This window comes from Oryctolagus cuniculus, chromosome 12, assembly GCF_051225735.1.
Source record: "Oryctolagus cuniculus isolate XC-2025 breed Fujian yellow rabbit chromosome 12, ASM5122573v1, whole genome shotgun sequence".
Lineage (NCBI taxonomy): Eukaryota > Metazoa > Chordata > Mammalia > Lagomorpha > Leporidae > Oryctolagus > Oryctolagus cuniculus.
The window spans coordinates 88,163,015-88,179,141 of record NC_142878.1 but is presented as its reverse complement, the minus strand read 5'-3'; positions in this window follow the sequence as shown (position 1 = coordinate 88,179,141).

Genomic DNA, 16,127 nt, shown 5'->3' with positions numbered 1-16,127 from the left:
GTGCCCACTCCGGCCCTCTGCGTTTCTCCTTATTATCAATATTTAACCACAGAGCGAGGGAATCAAGGCTGACTGTTTATAGCCTGCGTTTTCTAGTAGTGAAGGTCATGGCTTCACATGAACTCCTCCCAAGGAGCTATAAAATGGACCCGTGCAGGGTGGGGCTGGGGGAGGCTGCGGAGCCCCGGTGACCCAGCAGGAGAAAGCAGGCCGGGCCCAGCCCCTTGGTGGGGAAGGAGAGCGGAGGTTCTCCCCAGCCAGGCCAGCCCCTTTCAGTTCTAACACAAGTTTTTCTGCACACTGGCTCCTTGCCACGCCTGCAACCATCTAGGTTGGCTCAGCAAGGTTCCCATTTCGGCACAGAGAACTCAAGATCCAACAGGGGCAGGCGCCGTGGCTCACTAGGCTAATCCTCTGCCTGAGGTGCCGGCACACTGGGTTCTAGTCCCGGTCGGGGCACCGGATTCTGTCCCGGTTGCCCCTCTTCCAGGCCAGCTCTCTGCTATGGCCCGGGAGTGCTGAAGAGAGATGGGGGAGGGGATGGGGAGCAGATCAGCCAGGGCCTTGAGAAACCAGGTGAAGAGTTGGGATTTTGCCCTCAGAGTCATGAGGCAGGAAGTGACAGGGTCATGAGGCAGGAAGTGACAGGATGTAACTGACATCCATTTAAGGTCTCCTGGCCTATTGGGTGGAGGAGGAATTTTAGGGGAGCCAGAGAGGCAGAGGAAGACCCCTGGGAGGAGACCCTGGTGGCTGGACCAGGCTGGCGGCAGGGGAGGTGGCGAGAAGCACCCAGAATCATGCTGCATTTTGGGGAGAAAGATGGCTGACAGACTTCAAGGGAGAGGAATTCAGCAGGAACTCTCTTCCGCACAAGTGGAATTTCTTGGCTCGTGTTGCCTTCTCTCTCTGGCTCTCTGACCGCTTCTCCCTGGGTGTCAGGCTGGCCTTCTCCAGGGAGCTGCCCCTGGCTGCAGGAACCCAGGCTCATGACTGTAGGGATCTAGTCTCCCGCTCTCAGAAGCAGAAGGGAAGGAGTTCTTGTCTTAGCTCGTTTGAAACTTTCTGGGACAGGACTCTCATGTTTGGCATCCATCATTACGGCCAGGGCAGGAAAGTGGAGATGAGGTGCCATGGACAGCCAGTGGGGACCTCATGCCCTCTGGGGAGACAGAGAGAAGCTGCGAGCAGGACAGCCATCCCCACGCAGGTCCTGAGGTGACCACTTGACCGCCGTGGGAGCACTGTGGGCTCTGCTCGCAGAGGGGGCCGCCTGTCCCCAGGCTCTCCTCTTCTCAGCCTCTTACCCTTGCTCTCTCTGCCATAGCTTATCCAGTAGTGATCACACCATGGTCATTCTGTGCCAGGCCTGTGCTGATGAGGAATAGCCCCAGGCCTCATCCCTGACCTGGAGAGAGTTCCCTATCGTCTGTGTCTACATTAGCACAACTGAATAGCAGTGCCATGCTTGCGTGGATCCCAAAGCCTGAAGCGTTTACTCTCAGGACCTTTACAGAAAAAGCGTGCCAGTCCAGACAACAAGATAGAAGAAGTCTGGGTTCCTGGACGACCTCCTGGGCACAGCTGTCTGCCTGCCCTGGAGCACCTGTCCTCTTCTGGAATGTTCTGTAGAAGAAAAATTGAGGACTCTCTTTATTACATAAACTTGATTTGTGCTGCAACTAATACACTACAGAGGCTCGGTGCTCACTTGGGTAAGTGAATGACACAGCAGCAGAAGAGCTGACGGCTAGTCCTGTCCAACATTGCTACCGACCAACAGTGTGACCTTGAGCTTGACACTGAAACCTCTTACCTAGTCTCCCCAGGCTGCAGATGCAGTGCGTGCCAGGCTGAGGGCCAGCAAACACTTGAGGGTGGTGCTGTCTGCTCTGGATTTCCGGGTCAGGCTGTTCTGCCGTCCGTCGCCGGCTGATTCTAGGACAGGTGAATGGGCACTTGGCTGGCCATCTGTTCTCACTCTCACAAACTTCACCACACACTGCACGGTCCATCTAAGCATTCCATGTGAGCAGCGCTTCCTCCAAGACTCCAACAGCAGCTCGCTATCTTCTCAGTCGAGAAGGCCTCGCAGAAAAATCAACGAAATCTGAGCGTATCGATGTCAGGAAACAATCACACGCAGAAGCAGAGATGCCTGAACTAGAGTATTCGATGCGGGACAAGTGTTTGGCGCAGCAGATAAGACACAGCTTGGGGGGCTGGCACAGCGGCGTAGAGGGTAAAAGCCGCCACATGCAGTGCTGGTAGCCTATGCGGGCACCAGTTAGAGTGCCGGCTGCTCCACTTCCCATCCAGCTCCCTGCAGATGCGCATAGGAAAGCAATGGAAGACAGCCCAACCGCTTGGGCCCCTGCACCCATGTGGGAGACCCGGATGAAGCTCCAGGTTCTTGGCTTCTTCCTGATCCTTCCCTAGCAGTTTCAACCATTTAGCGAATGGAATATCTCTCACAGGGCCAGCGCTGTGGTGTAGCCAATAAAGCTGCCGCCTGCAGTGCCAGCATCCTATAGGGTGCCAGTTCGAGTCCAGCTGCTCAACTTCTAATCCAGCTCTCTGCTCTGGCCTGGGAAAGCAGTAGAAGATGGCCCAAGTCCTAGGGCCCCTGCACTCACGTGGGAGACTGGGAAGAAGATCCTGGCTCCTGGCTTCAGATCAGCACAGCTCCAGCCACTGCGACCATCTGGAGAGTGAACCAGTGGATGGAAGACCTCTCTCTCTCTCTCTCTCTCTCTCTCTCAGAGGTCTCTGCCTTTCTATAACTCTGCCTTTCAAATAAATAAATAAATAAATAAATTTTCTTAAAAATGTATTTGAGAGACAAAGAGAAAGAGAGAGAAACAGATACACAGAGAAGGTTTGGGTCTGCTGGTTCACTCACTAAATGCCTTCACCAGTTGGAGCTGGAGACTCAATCCAAGTCTCCCATTTGAGTGGCAGGGACCCAACCACTTGACCTACCCCTGCTGAGATTGGAGCGGAGCCAGGACTCAAACCCAGCACTCCAATATGGGGATGCAGGTGTTCCAAACAGCATTTTATTTATTTAGAAATAGCAATCATTCCCCTACCTTTTTTTTCCCAAAGAAACCTTTTATTTAATGAGTACAAATTTATTTCTTTTTTTTTAAAAAAAGATTTATTTATTTATTTGAAAGTCAGAGTTACACACAGAGAGAGGGAGAGGCAGAGAGAGAGAGGTCTTCCATCTGCTGGTTCACTCCCCAGATGGCCGCAACGGCCGGAGCTGTGCCATCCAAAGCCAGGAGCCAGGAACTTCTTCTGGGTCTCCCATGCGGGTATAGAGGCCCAAGGACTTGGGCCATCTTCCACTGCTTTCCCAGGCCAGAGCAGAGAGCTGAATCGGAAGTATAGCAACCAGGACTCAAACTGGTGCCCACATGGGATACTGGCACTGCAGGAGGCAGCTTTTCCTGCTATGCCACAGTGCTGGCCCTGAGTACAAATTTCTTAAGTACAACTTCAGGAATATAGTGATTCTTCCCACCTTACCCACTCTCCTACCCCACCTCCTCCTCTGTCTCCCATTCCCTGTCCCATTCTCCATTAAGATTCATTTTCAATTAACTTTATACACAGAAGACCAATTCCATACTAAGTAAAGATTTCAACAATTTGTACACACACACACACACACACCTGTTTGAGAACAAGTTTTACAGCTAATTTTCATAGTACAACTCTTTGAGAACAGAGGTCCTGGATGGGAAGTAGTGCACAGTGACTCTTGTTGTTAATTTAACAATTGACACCCTTATATATGATGTCAGTGATCACCCAAGGCTCTTGACTTGAGCTTCCACTGCTATGGAAGCCTTTTGAATCCACAAACTCTGTCAGTATTTAGACAAGGCCATAAGCAAAGTAAAGTTCTCTCCTCCCTTCAGAGAAAAGTACAACCTTCTTTGATGGCCACTTTTTTCCCCTGGGGTCTCACAGAGATCCTTCATGTAGGACATTTATTTGCCATAGTGTCTTGGTTTTCCATCCCTGAAATGTTCTCATGGGCTTTTCAGCCAGACCAGAATGGCTTAAAGGTTGATTCTGAGGCCAGAGTGCTATTTAGTGCAATTGTCATTCTATGAATCTGCTATGTGGACTGCTTCCCATGTTGGAACATTCTCTCCTTTTTAATTCTGTCTATTATTATTACCAGACCCTTGATCTTATTTATATAATCCCTTTAACACTTAATACTATCTATGATCACTTTCACTCTTAAGACTGCATTTTTACCAACCAGCTTAATGGGATTTGGGGTCTCATGGCAAGTTTTTAAACTGTACCCTTAGATGTAAGTCTGTAGGAATGTACGCAAAACTATACAGCTTTATAGTTACAAACTTCCTCCTTCTTCTCTTATTCCCATTCTTATTTTTTACTGAGATCTATTTTTTAAAAGATTTTATTTATCTATTTGAGAGGTAGAGATACAGACAGTGACAGGGAGGAACAGAGAGAAAGGTCTTTCTTCTGTTGGTTCACTCCTCAGGTGGCCGCATGGCTGGAGCTGCACCAGTCTGAAGCCAGGAACCAGGAGCTTCTTCCCGGTTTCCCATGTGGGTGCAGGGGCCCAAGCATTTGGGCCTTCTTCTGCTGCTTTCCCAGGCCATAACAGCTTGATTGGAAGAGGAGCAGCTGGGACTAGAACCGGTGCCCATATGGGATGCTGTTGTCGCAGGCGGAGGATTAACCTACTGCTCCATGGTGCCAGCTCTGAGATCTATTTTCAATTTACTTTATACACATATAATTAACTCCATGTTAAGTAAGGAGTTCAACAAATAGTATGAGGAAGAGGAAAAAAAAAAACCGGGGCCGGTGCTGTGGCGCAGCAGGTCAACGCCCTGACCTGAAGTGCCGGCATCCCATGTGGGCGCCAGTTCTAATCCTAGCTGCTCCTCTTCCAGTCCAGCTCTCTGCTGTGGCCTGGGAAAGCAGTGGAGGATGGCCCAAGTCCTTGGGCCCCTGCACCCACGTGAGAAATCTGGAAGAAGCTATTGGCTCCTGGTTTCGGATTGGCGCAGCTCGGGCCGTTGTGGCCATCTGGGGAGTGAACCAGCAGATGGAGGACCTCTCTCTCTGTCTCTGCCTCTCTCTGTAACTCTGTTTTTCAAATAATAAAAAAAAACTCAAAAAAAAAAAAAAAAAAAAAAAACCTGTTCCTTGGCAGTCAAGACAAAGGCTGTTTAAGTCATTGCTTCTCAAAGTATCAGTTTCACTTCTAAAGATTTCCTTTTAGGTGCTCTTTTAGTTCACGGATCAGGGAGAACATGTGGTTTTTGTCCCTTTGGGACTGGCTTATTTCACTAAGTATGATGTTTTCCAGATTCATCCATTTTGTTGCAAATGATTGGATTTCATTTTTTTTAACTGCTGTGTAGTGTTCCATAGAGTATATATCCCATAATTTCTTTATCCGGTCTTCAGTTGATGGGCATTTAAATTAATTCCATGTCTTAGCTATTGTGAATCGAGCTGCAATAAACATGGGGGTGCAGATAACTTTTATTTGCTGATTTCATTTCCCTTGGGTAAATCCCCAGGTGGCTGGGTCACATGGTAGGTCCATATTCAGATTTCTGAGGTATCTCTATAATGTCTTCCATGGTGGTTCACCAGTTTACATTCCTGCCAATAGTGAATTAGGGTACCTTGTCCCCCACGTCCTCACCAGCATTTGTTGTTTGTTGATTTTTGTATGAAAGCCATTCTAACTAGGGTGAGGTGAAACTTCATTGTGGTTTTAATTTGCATTTCCTTGATGGCTAGTGATCTTGAACATTTGTTCATATGTCTGTTGGCCATTTGGATTTCTTCATTTTGAAAAATGTTGGCCGGCGCCGCGGCTCAATAGGCTAATCCTCCACCTGCGGCGCCGGCACACCGGGTTCTAGTCCTGGTTGGGGCGCTGGATTCTGTCCCGGTTGCCCTTCTTCCAGGCCAGCTCTCTGCTGTGGCCAGGGAGTGCAGTGGAGAATGGCCCAAGTGCTTGGGCCCTGCACCCCATGGGAGACCAGGAGAAGCACCTGGCACCTGGCACCTGGCTCCTGCCTTCGAATCAGCATGGTGCGCCAGCCGCAGCATGCTGGCCACGGCGGCCATTGGAGGGTGAACCAACGGTAAAGGAAGACCTTTCTCTCTGTCTCTCTCACTGTCCACTCTGCCTGTCAAAATATCTGCTTAAATCCTTTACCCATTTCTTAACTGGGTTGTTTGTTTTGTTGTTGTGGAGTTTCTTGATCTCTTTATATATTCTGGTTGTTAATCTTTTATCAGTTGCATAGTGTGCAAATAATTTCTCCTGTTCTGTCAGTTGCCTCTTCACACTTCTGAGTGTTTATTTTGCATTACAGAGGCTTCTCAATTTGATGTAATCCCATTTGTTAATTTTGGCTTTTATTGCCTGTGCCTCTGAGGTCTTTTCCAAGAACTCTTTGCCTGTGCCAATGTCTTCCAGGGTTTCCCCATTGTTCTCTAATAATTTGATGGTGTCTGGTCATAGATTTGATCTTTAATCCACGTCGAGTGGATTTTTGTGTAAAGTGTAAGGTAGGGGTCCTGCTTCATACTTCTGCATGTGGAGGTCCAGTTTCCCCAGCACCATTTGCTGAAGAGACTCATTGCTCCAGGGATTGGTTTAGCTCCTTGGTCAAATATAAGTTGGTTGTAGATGCTTGGATTGATTTCTGGTGTTTCTATTCTGCTCCATTGGTCTAGCCATCTGTTTTTGTACCAGTGCCAGGCTGTTTTGATTATAACTGCCTTGTGGTATGTCTTGAAATCTGGCATTGTGATGCCTCCAGCTTTGACTTTGTTGTATAATATTGCTTTAGCTATTCGCGGTCTCCTGTGGTTCCACATGAGTTTCAGTATCATTTTTTCTAGATCTGAGAAGAATCCCAAACAGCATTTTAATCACTTCACCCAACGCCCAACCTGGGGGGGGGGGGGGAGGCTGGTTTTTATGTTGAACCCAGAGGCAAGAAAAACAAGATAGTAGAATTAGTGAGGGAATTATTTTGAAAAAAGTAGGGCAATTAAATAATAACAAAAAAATGACTGGTTTGCCTGGATGCCTGTACTCTGCAGTGGGGTGGATGTCAGGCATCCAAAGGAGGTCCTTGTGACTCAGTAGAATGATCTCGATGATCAAATGCTTTTGCTGGAAACATTTCAGGAATGTTCACAAAGTCTGTTGACTTTGAGCAGGAGCTGATGCGAATCAAAGCAAAGCAGGTTGCTTTCTGTAAGAAAAGACAATTACCATCATCCCTCTCTCCGCATGGGAGACTCACGATGTCATTGACCCTTACTTGTAATTGTTAATTCTTTCAATGCCTTTGACCCCTTGCTCCTGGTTATAGGATAACTAAATATCTTCTTTAGTCACTGACTAAATCAGAGTCCAGGAGTAGAGCAGAATCAAAGTCTATCAACTTTTCCCTTTAGCCCTCTGAGTTACTTGAAGCTTAGTCACGCTCACCCACATCACTCATGCCAAGTTTCATTCTGTAGGTGACATTGCTCAATAATGTGTTGCAGGGATGTCAGTGAACTTGGCCAGGAAGGATTGTGTGTGATGGTCTGCACCTGGGCCAAACTCTCACCAGCGAGGACGTATTCCTTGGTTCATGTACGTGTGCGTGCTGGGGGGGGGGGGGGGTCCATGAGGCACACAGTGGGCCCCAGCAGTAATCAAAGCATACCAGACAGTTTACTAATGACTAGTTGGTTACTGAAATCTTAGTTACCATCTTACCATGAGGGGGAAGGTCTTACAGTAGTCTCACTGCAGAAAGTCATTTTTGATGAATGATTAATCATTGTTAGGCTGGATTTTTCCAAAAACATGAACATGTGGAAGAAAGGTCATAGACCCTTTGTGATGATCAGCTGGCTGGGTGGGTGACTACTTTTCCAGAACAAGTTCAAACTCTCAACGTTTATCAGAAAAATTTTAAGCATTTTTTTTTTAAATCAGGCCTGCACTGTGGTGTAGCAGGTAAAGCAGCCGCCTGCAGTACTGGCACACCATATGGGTACTGGTTCAAGTCCTGGCTGCTCCACTTCCAATCCAGCTCTCTGCTATGGCCTGGGAAAGCAGTAGAAGATGGCCCAAGTCTTTGGGCCCCTGCACCTGCGTGGGAGACCTGGAAGAAGCTCCTGGCTCCTGGCTTCAGATTGGTACAGCTCTGGCCATTGTAGCCATCTGGAGAGTGAACCAGCAATGGAAGACCTCCCTCTCTCTGTCACTCTGCCTCTCTGTAGTTCTGCCTTTCAAATAAATAAATAAACCTTTAAAAAAAATCAGGAATCAATTTCTCTCCAGAAGGAAGTTGTGAATTAAACCATAGGGGTAAAAAAGTTCTGTCCTGGATCAGGTTTGGGACAATTTTTCTTTCTTTTTTTATTTTTTATTTTTTTTATTTGACAGGTAGAGCTATAGACAGAGAGAGAGAGAGAGAGAGAGAGAGAAAGGTTCCGTTGGTTCATTCCCCAAATGGCCGCTATGGCCAGCGCTGTGCCGATCTAAAGGCAGGAGCCAGGTGCTTCCTCCTGGCCTCCATGTGGGTGCAGGGGCCTAAGCACTAGGGTCATCCTCCACTGCCCTCCTGGGCCACAGCAGAGAGCTGGACTGGAAGAGGAGCAACTGGGACTGGAACCCAGCGCCCAGATAGGATGCCAGCACCGCAAGTGGAGGATTAACCAAGTGAGCCCCAGCGCCGACCCCGGGACAATTTTTCTTTTAAAACTCCTTCTCAGGGCTGGTGCTCTGGTGTAGTGGGCTAAGCCTCCACCCGAAGCACCAGTGTCCCATATGGGTGCCAGTTTGTAACCCAGCTGCTCCTCTTCTGATTCAGCTCTCTATTAATCCACCTGGGAAAGCAGTGGAAGATGGCTCAAGTGCTTAGGCCCCTGCACCCACATGGGAGACCTGCGTGGAGTTCCTGACTCAGGGAGGCAAGTAGGAGTATAAAACATACAGGGGACCACATTGTGGTGCTGAGGGGTGGGCAGCTGCCTGTGATACTGGCATCCTATGTAGGCGCCAGTTCGAGTCCCAGATGCTCTGCTCCTGATCCAGCTCCCTGCTAATGCACTTGGGAAAGCAGACGAGTGTATCCACATGAGACCCTGATGGAGCTCCAGGCTCCAGGCTTCAGCCTGGCCCATTCCTGGCCATTGCACCAATTTGAGAACTGAATCAATGAATGGAAGATCTCTCTATCCTTCTGTAACTCTGCCTTTCAAATGAATAAATAAATCTTCAAACAACAACAACAACCATGCATAATGCTGGTTGTACCCACACTGATTTTTATTTATTTATTTATTTATTTATTGACAGGCAGAGTGGACAGTGAGAGAGAGAGACAGAAAGAAAGGTCTTCCTTTGTTGTTGGTTCACCCTCCAATGGCTGCCACGGCCGGCACACCGCGCTGATCCGATGGCAGGAGCCAGGTACTTCTCCTGGTCTCCCATGGGGTGCAGGGCCCAAGGACTTGGGCCATCCTCCACTGCACTCCCTGGCCACAGCAGAGAGCTGGCCTGGAAGAGGGGCAACCGGGACAGAATCCGGCGCCCCAACCGGGACTAGAACCTGGTTTGCCGGCGCCACAAGGTGGAGGATTAACCTAGTGAGCCGTGGCGCCGGCCACCCACACTGATATTAATCCTTTAAGTCAGCTTCCCATATTTGAGAAAAAAAAAAGCCCTGAGGTTGAGTTTTTTTTTTAATTTATTTATTTTTTTTTAATATTTTTTGACAGGCAGAGTGGACAGTGAGAGAGAGAGACAGAGAGAAAGGTCTTCCTCTGCTGTTGGTTCACCCTCCAGTGGCCGCTGCGGCCGGCGCACCGCGCTGATCCGATGGCAGGAGCCAGGTGCTTCTCCTGGTCTCCCATGGGGTGCAGGGCCCAAGCACTTGGGCCATCCTCCACTGCACTCCCGGGCCACAGCAGAGAGCTGGCCTGGAAGAGGGGCAACCGGGACAGAATCCGGCGCCCCGACCGGGACTAGAACCTGGTGTGCCGGCGCCGCAAGGCAGAGGATTAGCCTATTGAGCCGCGGCGCCGGCCGAGGTTGAGTTTTCACTCCTTCCACGGTGCTGAAATGCTTCCTGCTGAGCTGATCAGCACATCGTCTCTGAGCTCAGGAAGTCAAAGCCATCTATCTCACGCTGCCAGCTGCGTTGTCAGTTCCCAAAGTCTTCTCCGGACCTCTAAAGTGTGTCGATGCCCTCTGGGCAGCCCTTTCCACGGGGATTTTGTGGCTTCATTCGCATAAGGGGAGTACATTTGTTGTTCCTTATCTGTGGGAGTGCTTAAGCTTCATTAGAAGAAATTCACCTTGGGACCGATGCTCTGGTGTCGTGGGCGGAGCCTCCGCCTGTGTTGCCAGATCCTATATGGGTGCCAGTTCATGCGCCAGCTGCTCCGCTTCCCATCCAGCTCTCTGCTGGTGGCCTGGGAAAGCAGAGGAAGGTGGCCCAGATGCTTGGGTCTCTGCACCCACGTGGGAGACCTGGAGGAGGCTCCTGGCTTCGGATCAGCTCAGCTCCAGCCATTGCGGCATTTGGAGAATGAGCTAGTGGACGGAAGACCTTTCTGTCTCTTCCTCTCTCTGCCTGTAACTCTGCCTCTCAAATGGAGAAATAAATCTTTAAAAGAAAAAAAAAACACAAATTCATCTTTAAATTTGTGACCCCCAGGGCCTGCATTGTGGCACAGCAGGTTAACTGCCACCTGAGACATCAGTATCCCATATCAGAGTGCCAATTCAAGTCCCAGCTGCCCCTCTTCCAATCCAGCTCCCTGCTAATGCACTTAGGAAGGCAGCAGAAGATGGCCCAAGTGCATGGGCCCCTGCACCCACATGGGAGACCTGGAAGAAGCTCCTGGCTTCAGATCGGCCCACCTCCGGCTATTGTGGCCATTGGGGGAGTGAACCAGCAGATAGAAGACCACTCTGTCTGTAATTTTGCTTCTCAAATAAATATATAAATCTTTTTTTCTAAAGGTGATTGGTAGGATTTTTTTTTTTTTTTTTTGACAGGCAGAGTGGACAGTGAGAGAGAGACAGAGAGAAAGGTCTTCCTTTGCCGTTGGTTCACCCTCCAAAGGCCGCTGCAGCCGGCGCACCGCGCTGATCCGATGGCAGGAGCCAGGTACTTATCCTGGTCTCCCATGGGGTGCAGGGCCCAAGCACTTGGGCCATCCTCCCCTGCACTCCCTGGCCACAGCAGAGAGCTGGCCTGGAAGAGGGGCAACTGGGACAGAATCCGGCGCCCTGACTGGGATTAGAACCCGTGTGCCAGCGCCGCAAGGCAGAGGATTAGCCTAGTGAACCGTGGCGCCGGCCAGAATTTTTTGAATATTCTGGAAATAAGCCCCTTTGCTGACACATGCCATAACTTTCTTTTAAACAATATTTAACACAGAAATGCATTTTTAAAATTTATTGATTTATTTGAAAGAGTTAAAGAGAGAGAGAGAGAGAGAGAGAGACAGAATCTTCCATCTGCTGGTTTGCTCCCCAGATGGCTGCAACAGCCAGGACTGGAACAGGCTGAAGCCAAGGACCAGCAGCTTCACCCAGGTTCCCCACTTGGGCTAATACCTCTGCATTCCTAGGGTGCATTAGCAGGGAGCTGGATTGGAAGTGGAGCAACTAGGACTTGAACTGGCACCCATATAGGATGCTGGCATCACAGGCAGCAGCTTTACTCACTACACCACAGTGTGGGTCCCAGTTCAAAAATATTTGGGGATGGCGTTGTGGTGCAGTAGGTTAATACTCCAGCTGCGGCGCCAGCATCTCATATGGGCACCGGTTCTAATCCCGGCTGCTCCTCTTCCAATCCAGCTCTCTGCTGCGGCCTGGGCAAGCAGTAGAAGATGGCCCAAGTGCTTGGGCCCCTGCACCTGCATGGGAGACCCAGAAGAAGCACCTGGCTCCTGGCTTCGGATCGGCCCAGTTCCAGCTGTTGCAGCCATTTGGGGAGTGAACCAACAGAAGGAAGACCTTTGTCTCTGTCTCTCCCTCTCACTGTCTGTAACTTTACCTCTCAAATAAATAAAATCTTTAAAAATTTATTTAATTTGTTCAACTATTTACCATGATCAAAAGTATTAAGTGATCAATTAATATGTCATTTAATTATATTTCTCAAGCATCAATACAACCTTTATAATCTTGGTTTAAAGTCTTACACAGAGGGGACAGTGTTGTAGCGTCACGGGTTAAGCCACCCCCTGCAGTGCCAGCATCCCATATGGGTGCCAGAACGGGTTTTGGCTGCTCTACTTCCAATCCAGCTCTGCTTATGGCATGGGAAAGCAGTGGAAGATGGCCCAAGTCCTTGGGCCCCTGCACTCGTGTGGGATTGGCACTGCTCAGGCTGTTGTGACCATCTGGAGAGTGAACCAGCGGATGGAAGACCTCTCTCTCTCTCTCTCTCTCTCTCTCTCTCTCTCTCTCTTTCTGTCTCTCCCTCTGTCTCTCCCCCCCCCCACCTCTGCCTCTCTGTAACTCTGTCTTTCAAATAAATAAATAAGTCTTAAAAAATCAATCTCCCTCTGCAAACATGCAGCTTTGTTCCCACTGCACAGCAGTTTTGCCTGGCGCATGGGTGAACAAACCAAATAGTTTATGATTTGGTCTCCTGTGGCACAGGTTTGGGACAGTGGTTAAAATGCAGCTTAGGATGACTGCATACAGTATTGCATGGCCTGGGTTCAAGTTCCGGTTCCCCTCTTGATCTCAGCTCCCTGGGAAGCAGCTGGTATTGGTTCCACTATTTGATACCCTGCTGCCCACACAAGAGACCCGGCTGGAGATTCTGGTTGCTGGCTTCTGCCTGGTCCAGCCCCAGCTGTTTGTGGACATGTGGGGAGTAAATCAGTTGATGGGAGATATCCCTCTTTTTCTAATAATTAACTTAAATTAAAAATTACATATTCCTAGGGATGGCATTGTGGCATAGCAGGTAAAGCCACCACCTGTGATGGCAGCATCCCCTATGGGAACCAGTTCAAGTCCCGGCTGCTCCACCTCCAATCCAGCTCCCTGTTAATGCACCTGGGATAGCAGTAGAAGATGGCCCAAGTTCTAGGGCCCCTGCACTCATGTGGGAGACCTGGAAGAAGCTCCAGGCTCCTGGCTTCAACCTGGCCCAGCTCTGGCTGTTGCAGCCACTTGGGGAGTGAACCAGGGGATAGAAGAACTCTCTCTGCCTCTCTCTTTCTCTGTAACTCTACTTGTCAAATAAATATATATTTTTTAAAAATCTATTAAAAATTTGATATTCCCTTGGTTTAATAGGCTACCTTAGACTGCTTCTCTGACCTGTGGTACCATATGGCTTCTCTTTCTAGGGCTTCCCATGTCCTTCAGATGTCACACAACCTCTCCAGTCTGTCTCCTCGTGGACATGCAGTCCCGTGGGATGGAAAAACCCAGGCCCTTGGACATGCGAGCCTCCAATTGCATAGAACGGGCACATGGCACTTGGGTAGCAGCTGTTAGGACGAGGGAGAGGGCCGCATGTGGCCTGGAAGCCCCAGCTCCGGTCACAGAGAGGCGTCAGAGTAGAGAATAATATCTGCTGAGACCATAATGCCCCAAAAAGCAGAATCGGACCGGAAGCGAGGGAGCAGGTGAATGGCCCGCCGCGCCCTGTCGAGACGGGCTGGAGAGCAGCGCCCCCTAGCGGGCTTCCGATGCAACTTCAGGCCCGAAGCGGCATGTTCAGGAACTGCTGAGCCAGGGAACCGCACCCCGAGGCTTCCCGGGGCTGCGCCCAGGGGGTTCAGTCCCTGCCCCTGGCACCAGGCCGAGGCCTGGGCATGGCAGACCTTCCCTGGTCATATGTGACCCCAGGCCCCAATCGGGGCTCTGACCATCTTCTTCCACATCCCTGCTTCGTCTCTCCACTGGTGACTGTTCCCCATTGACTGAACCCCTAAGGGCTGATATCTATCTCTATCTCTCTATCTCTCTCACACGTAGTTAGGGGTGGGTGGGATGATGGGAGCCAGCAGAAGAGAGGAGAGGTCTCCTGCTCCCGCCCACTGCCCAGTCCTGGAGACCATCCCCACTTCAGCTTCGAAGCAGCCACAACTGGGCCACAGTCAGGTCTGACACCTCGCAGCTTCTGTCCCTGTCCACGACACTGCTGTTGTCAACCACACTCAGACGCTGGAGTGATGTCGCTGACTCAGCACGCACCCATCCTGAAGCCATCAGGGCAGCGCAGGTTCTGGAACCTGTAGCACCACCTGAGTTAGTGTGATCTTGGTTCCGGTGCCCAGGCGTGCACTCTGTGGGCAGCCTCATTTATTCCATGGCCTCATCTTTTCTGTGTTTTGTGGTCTTTCCAGCCATGGCCCCCTCCCCTCCATGCCCTCGCTCACCACCAAGACTTTCAGGAATATTTTCATTATAGCATCGTGCAAAAACTTCAGCCATGACAATAATATCATGTTCAGTTCTTTAAAAAAAAAAAAAAAGATTTATGGCCGGCGCTGCAGCTTACTAGCCTAATCCTCCGCCTGCGGCACTGGCACACCGGGTTCTAGTCCCAGTTGGGGTGCTGGATTCTGTCCCAGTTGCTCCTCTTCCGGTCTAGCTCTCTGCTGTGGCCCGGGAGTGCAGTAAAGGATGGCCCAAGTGCTTGGGCCCTGCACCCCATGGGAGACCAGGAGAAGCACCCGGCTCCTGGCTTCGGATCGGCACAGCACCGGCCGTAGTGGCCATTTTGGGGGTGAACCAATGGAAGGAAGACCTTTCTCTCTGTCTCTCGCTCACTGTCTAACTCTGCTTGTCAAAAAAAAAAAAAAAAAAAAAAGATTTATGTGGGCCGGCGCTGTGGCATGGTGGGAGAAGCTGCCGCCTGCACTGCCAGCATCCCATATGGGCACTGGTTGGAGTCCCAGCTGCTCCACTTTCAATCCAGCTCTCTGTTATTATGGCCTGGGAAAGCAGTAGAGGATGACCAAAGTCCTTGGGCCCCTGCACCTGCATGGGAGACCTGGAAGAAGCTCCTGGCTCCTAGCTCCTGGCTCAGCTCCAGCTGTTGTGGCCATTTGGGGAGTGAACCAGCAAATGGAAGACACCTCTCTCTCTCTCTCTCTCTCTCTCTCTCTCTCTCTGCCTCTGCCTCTCTGTAGCTCTGCCTTCAAATAAATAAATAAATAAATCTTAAAAGAGAGGGGGGCTACTGGGACAGAACTTAAGGGAATAGAGAGGTGAGGAGATGAGCGGGGTCACTGGAATCCCTTCCTGTTTGTCTTTTCTGTCCCACCGCAGGTGAGTGTGTTGGTGTCTATGCACACATGACACAACTTCCCTCAATAATAGCAAACCACGCGAGAAGAGAAGGTCCCTCCAGGTTGTTAAGGGCGTTGTGGAGAAAGATATTAAATCCACAGACACAAGAGCCGGAAGCTTCAGAGAGGAATCCGAGGTTGGCATTGAAGAATGAACACCATGCAGAGGAAGAGGCGCGGGAGGGTGGTGGAGGTGGAACGGCACGAGCAGAGGCCCGGAAGCACAGACGTGCAGAGCTCATAAGCTGGGGAGAAGGCCTGGCCCAGCGTCATTGAGTTTAACACTGGATGACCGGGCAGGCCCTGTGAGTAAGGCTAGAAGGGCACCTGGGCTCTGCTCCCAGACCAGAGTCGACTTCGTGGATTTGTGACTATATCCAAAGAGGCCTCTGTGTGGGTCTTGGGGATACAGACACAATGCACCAATGGTCCTCAGACAACTGTGCTGCCCGGGCATCCCTGTGTGTGCTAGAGAACCTCAGGACAGAGAATGGAGCCTTCCTTTCATGAAGGGGCTAAGCCTCGGTTTCCCCCGATGAGAAATGGGGACGAAGACTTGCCTGCTGCTGCTTAGGACTGCCGTGCGGGTCAGATGGTTAGGGTCGCAGGCTGTGGAGCCACCGAACAAGTCTTGCACCTGTGCTCTGCCATTTACTGGCTGTGCGGACCTTGGACACCGCTAAGTCCTTGATCCCCCGGAGCCCTGGTTCTGTTCAATGAAAGGACGGTAATGATATGTGAGACGGTGTGGC